At 30.7% G+C, this 6,000-nt stretch overlaps 1 long non-coding RNA gene across 1 annotated transcript; it reads left to right on the forward strand.

Annotated features, from left to right (window-relative positions):
- The first annotated feature begins 785 nt into the window (after positions 1 to 785).
- Positions 786 to 5,701, forward strand: LOC133179501 (uncharacterized). The gene is made up of 2 exons (XR_009720136.1): positions 786 to 2,132; positions 3,261 to 5,701. It is a non-coding gene; the product is annotated as an uncharacterized LOC133179501 (long non-coding RNA).
- The last annotated feature ends 299 nt before the right edge of the window (positions 5,702 to 6,000 follow it).

A 6,000-nucleotide genomic window follows, 5' to 3' on the forward strand; every position in this document is an offset into this window, starting at 1 on the left:
CATGTATATATGCACATTCTTGTTTCAAATGTTACAGCAAAGAAAAAAAAACTTTTAAATTATAATTTGGTTAATTGTTTTAAAAGCAGTAATTGATTAATGAAAAAATATATTAAAATGTAATTTACACAATAAAAAAAAATGGATGGGCAATTTTATGCCGATACCCCCTTTTTTAATTCGCCTTCTCTTTGGCATGTGACTTCATGGGTTGAGCAAATTTTGATCTACTGTTTTATTTTGCCATATATTATAATTATTGAAGCTCATATAATATGACACAACTGTTCAGCATCATCATTGAAAATGTTCAAATATAAACTAACCCTGTATATTCCCCGTATATTCATTAACAGAGTTACTATAAAATTAACTGAACACTGCAAACTAACTCAAACAAAGTATTAAAAACATTCGTAAACGCAAGCCATCTTCATGATTATCAATATTATTTTTTTTTCTACAGACGCTAAGTTTGAATTTCGATCATTAAAAAATACCTTGGAAAAACGTAATCAACTTCTGTTCGTAACACCAGTTTTATATGTAATGCCGGGGCGTTTGTAAACGGTAGTACATTAAATAGAGATGTTTCTTCAATTATGTACCTTTCTATGCTGTCTTGTGGGGAAAAAAGTTTCAAATACATTTACGTTTTTTAGAAATGGAACATCGTATTTTAAACTAACGCAATCGACATGATAAAGAGCATTACGAAATCGCTCGCTATTTATTGTTCATTTTATTTACATCTCTCCAAAATTCTCCTGAATTTACCGATGTATATACGGTTAGCAATATAATTTTGAACGGATTGTTATTTAATTAATGCACATTGTCAGCTAAATTCTTTGAGCTTCATAATAAAGATAAACGTGTGATTGAATTGGGGTAAACACACGCTAATTATAGATGCTATTGTTTGTAGGTCACAGGTAACCGCCTTCAAACTGACTGCATGGCCAATGTTTTTACAACAATTAACACGAATGCAAGATAAGTGTGAAAATGTCGTTTCTTGAAAAATTATCGTCCGGATAAACGAGTCACTTTTCAATGAACTATTATGTTTTGTAGTAGAAATTGACAGTCCGGATACGGAACGCGAATTTTTCCGGATTAATGAGACAAAATAACATGGAAAAATCGGTTCCCAAAAAATATCGTCCGGATGGTGAAGCGTCCGGATAAATGGCGTCCGGATAAACGCGGCGCCACTGTACATAGAGTCACATGCCCTAAATAGTGAAATCAGTATGTATCAAATTCAGATATCATATTACTTAACATGGAAATGCAATAATTTTATAAACATTTTTGCAATCATATTTTCAAGTTTATTCTGTAAATTTTAAATACCAAGAATTGTGCTAGTCAGTAATTGTATCATTTTATCTGTGATTTAAATGTTCCAGTTAATTATGCTGTCCTTTTCAACCACCTTCAAAGACCTTTTAAATTTTTGTATATTTTTTTATTCTTTAAGAAATTTGCATTTTATGTGTCTGATGTGTATTAATTGGAGTTGAAAACTCAACATATCAGCACTTTTTGATGATCATTTCACCAAAGAAGTTTTGAATCATAGAATTAAAAAGCGAATAAGATACAGTGATTCTGTGAAACATTTAACCAATTGTGAGACGTTGGAAAAAACATAATGTTTGCAGTCCTTATACCAACTAGTATTTTGACACCAAACTTTCATCAGTATCATAAAATGTATTTAGTATTCAGATGTTGACTACCCATAGATAAATACACATATTTATAACCAGGTTTACAGATGGAGATGAGTTTTGTTGTAATGTTGTCATTCTTGCAAGCCACTGGATTTTAATTCACTATTGCTGTTTTAGACAGATCCTGCTTGATGCTGCAATGAGTAGCAGATTAAAAAACCTTGGCTTGCAACACTGTATTTGAATTTATCAGAATGGAATCAGTTTCTAACATTTTATGTGTGATTTTAATACAAATTTCTTTCAAATTTTTGAAAGTAATTCAGAACTATCAGCTTATTTGTTTATAACCGACTATTATTTTTGACAACTTTTATTCACAACTGGTCAGTTTGAAATCCAACTGCAACAACTAATTTTCATAACTTAAGATACATTCTATGTAAATACGTTAAATAATTATGATAAACATTACATTATAGATGATAATGATAAACATTAATGTATAGATGATAATGATAAACATTAATGTAACACTACTGTAAAACAAACAAGACATTCTGAGGGAGATACTGTAAGGACTTATTGCATGTTTCTAAATTATTTGAAATTAAAAGCGTAAAACGTTACTTATGACCACAGTTTATAAATTCTGTGTTTTTATTGCGGATAAACCGCGGTAATTAATCAATTATTGACTCAAATGAAAACCCCTGATTTAAAAATCTAAGTTAATTAGATAGCGATCACGTGGCCCTGTGACGTCAAAGGCGACAATGGCTGATCAGCCCCACGTTAATCTTACGAAAATATACGCGATACAACCTGAATTTTCTGCGTTGTGGACGACCAAATCGCTTATTTTATCCATATGAAATTGAATATCCAACCTTATATGTTAGAACTGTCAGCAAGAAAAAATCTGAAAAATCTGTTAACATTGTAAAAATAGCAGCGACGATAGCAATGGAGACGCGGCGAAGACGAAGAAACTCGCCATCAGAATACGATTTGATTTGTCATCTTATCACATGTATTTACTTATTTGATTCACAAATTTAACATTATATAACTTTGTTGTTCTTCGTTTTTAACATAATATTAATTTATGCAAGTCTTCATACGTTTTTTAAAGGATGGCGATCTTGAAAAATAATTTCCCGATCACGAAACATTGCCGTAATCAGAGCTATAGATTCTAAATGTTTGGAATAAAAAACGAAAATATCTCAAAAGCCTTATACCTTAGAACTAGTTAATGTTTCTATAGTAGATGAAAAGCACGTTAGGAATTAATTTTTTCAGCATTTTTCGTAATTAAGTTGCATTTGTCGTTGATAACTCCGAAAATAGTGTGCATATTCTCATCTCTCTATCACTGAATTGTCGCCTATGACGTCAGAGCAGTATTTCACTGAAATCGGGCTGAAATATGCATATTGCCGTATTTGAATTTCAACTCCCAATATCTATTAAAATATGCTTTCAACAACGTTTATTGTATTCAGTATTTTAATAAACAAGGTTGTAGATAATATTTTTCATAAAATTACGATTTTTGAAAGATCATGCGAGAAGTCCTTTAAGGAAAAGGTTCACATTCAGAAATATTCCCTAGTAAAAGAATGTAGCAAAAATCATGGATATTTCTGGCACATGATTAAAAGTTGGTTTACAGTATCTCCCTCAGAATGTCCTGGAACCTCCGTCTTGTTTGCTTTACAGTAGTGTTACATTAATGTTTATCATTATCATCTATACATTAATGTTTATCATTATCATCTACAATGTAATGTTTATCATAATTATTTAACGGTAATGTTTATTTTGCATCATTTCAAGATTTGTTTCTTTCATAAAATTCTGAGATGCTTTTTCTTTAGTAATGTTCTGGAGGCTTGATTGTGTATATGTAGTGTTTATGTTCTGCAATTTTACATTATGATGTATTGTTGTCCCATGTGATACATTACTCGTGGCCATGATGTTTTTATTTTTGTACACTTGAGGAAGTGGTTTTGATCGTTGTTATTTCAAGATAATTCATGTTTTTACAATTAAGTTGTCTTAAATTAAGTTTGGTAAATATTTATCAACAGGTGATAATGACAATTTTGAAATATTAAAATTAGTTTAGTTATCTAAGTATATACATACAAACAGTGTTTAATGGGATGGATTTTGCAACATTGTATATTATGTAGGTTTATTAAAGTCCAGAAGTAGTCTGTTGTTCATATGTAAATGATGATTTTTTTTTTTTTTTTGTTTTCATTAGAGACAGCAAAGAATGTCAACTGACTGTACTTATTTGTGTATGTTCCCTGTCGCTACAAAGCTAACATGATCTATGTGCACATGCTATAGAAGGAGTAGATCATTTGGCAACACTCTGAGGTTATAATTTTTTTTTTTTTTCTATTATTTTATCGAATATCAATGAATTTTCTTCGTAAGGTAACATTACTGAACCCTGCAGTTCTAAAACTTTAAATATGTTAATGCAAAAGCCTTTGTACTATGAATTAAACATGGTATGGCCATAAGAGACCTGCTTAAAGGGAACAAAGTAGGATGGCTGAGATTTTTTTTCTTTGTTTTTTTATGTCAGATATATATGGATATACATGTAGTACCCTCTGCATTTTCATTACCTTCGACCCCCCCTCAAGAAAACCCTCGCACAGTCTGCATATAAATTTTGACTACAGAATGCAAGTTTGAGTATTTGAACATGAATTAAACCCAATGTTCTTATTTTTTAACTGTTTGATGAAAGAAATTTTGTCATTTTCTTGGCATGTGTAACACTATGATTTTAACAATGTTGTTGTATATTTCTGAAGTGTAACATGTTTTTATGTTGTTGTTTTTTTTATGACCATTATTTTGATTTGTGTAATAATCATTCTAACCAGAACCACCCATGTGTACAATAGTAATGATAATCTAACAGTCAGACAGATCAATTGACAGTTGTATTTATGACATGTATTTAGTTTTATTTATTTAATCTGTTGAGCTTTAGAAATCAGACAGTTCAGTTTACAGTTATGACATGTAATTAGTGTTATTTATTTAATCTGTTAAGCTTTGGCTTAATCATTTTCAGAAGACTATATCTCGTATGTTGTTTTTATACTGCTGTTTAAGTTTTCTGTGTTGACGCTATGTTAAGGCTGGCTTCCTGCTGTAACGGCCTTTGTCCTAGGTTGAATTTTTCTTTGTATCTCCTTTATGGTCAAACTAAAAAAAAAAATCCCTTCACTTGAAAAAAAATCATCACTTTCTCTCTGAACAGAAGTATTTGATTATTGCAAATTACTGTTAGATAATTGATAGTTATTGTATGAAATATTTCTCTTCCATGTTACTTTCCTGCATGCCATCTTGGAGGTGAAACTGGTGAATTTAAACATTTGTGGCAGAAATACATGTATATGGGAAAAAATCTTTAAAATACTTAAATTATGTTTGAAGGAGGCTTTAACAAATATATTCACTGGAAAAATTGTTATGTACACCTTATGTCGAGCATGACAAGTTTTAATAAATTGGTTGACTGTAAAGGAATCTCAGGGCTTGTTGACCTCCAATATTGTGAGCAATGAGAAACAACTCTTGCTGAAATAGCATGTCAAAATCTACATTTAGTGCTTTCATAGCTTGTAAAGGAGAACAGTGAAGTATTAATGGAGGCCTAGAACATGCTGTGTGTTTTGTAAATGGTTGTGGTATTCATAAGGTATCAACATTCCTGTAATAAAACTACCTGGTGTGCTGGCTTGTAAAATAAAATGCCATAGAACATATGGTATGGGATATCATCTCTCCATGATGTCTTTTGTATAATATCAGGCAAATATATACATGTCATTTATTTTTATGTGACTTGATATTATTATTATAACTGTGAGTTACATATGTTGTTTTTGTCATTCCTGTAATTATAACTAATGACTCCATTACTGCCACTGATGCTTAAGTTAAAAAGGATGATTAAATGGCTAAAGCACAAAGGTTGTTTATTTTCTTTTTAATGTGTATTATAGGAGTTATCGCCCTTGTCTTAGTTTGATCTTTATCAGACCTCGATATCATATGAGTAATTTACTTCTTAGAGGTTACCAGTGTACCAAACTTGATATGTGTCTTAAGCAAAAGAATCAGAAGATACATAGAGGATATTCAATGTTGGAATTTATTTTACGAGTGGGACAGGATTTTTTTTATATTTTCACGAGTGCGAAGCACGAGTGAAAATATAAAAAAAATCCTGTCTCATGAGTAAAATAAATTCCATATTCATCTACAAAAC

The sequence above is a fragment of the Saccostrea echinata genome, unplaced genomic scaffold, assembly GCF_033153115.1.
Source record: "Saccostrea echinata isolate AGI-Se365-2 ecotype Australia unplaced genomic scaffold, CSIRO_AGI_Sech_v1 ptg000004l, whole genome shotgun sequence".
In the NCBI taxonomy this organism is placed as follows: Eukaryota; Metazoa; Mollusca; class Bivalvia; order Ostreida; family Ostreidae; genus Saccostrea; species Saccostrea echinata.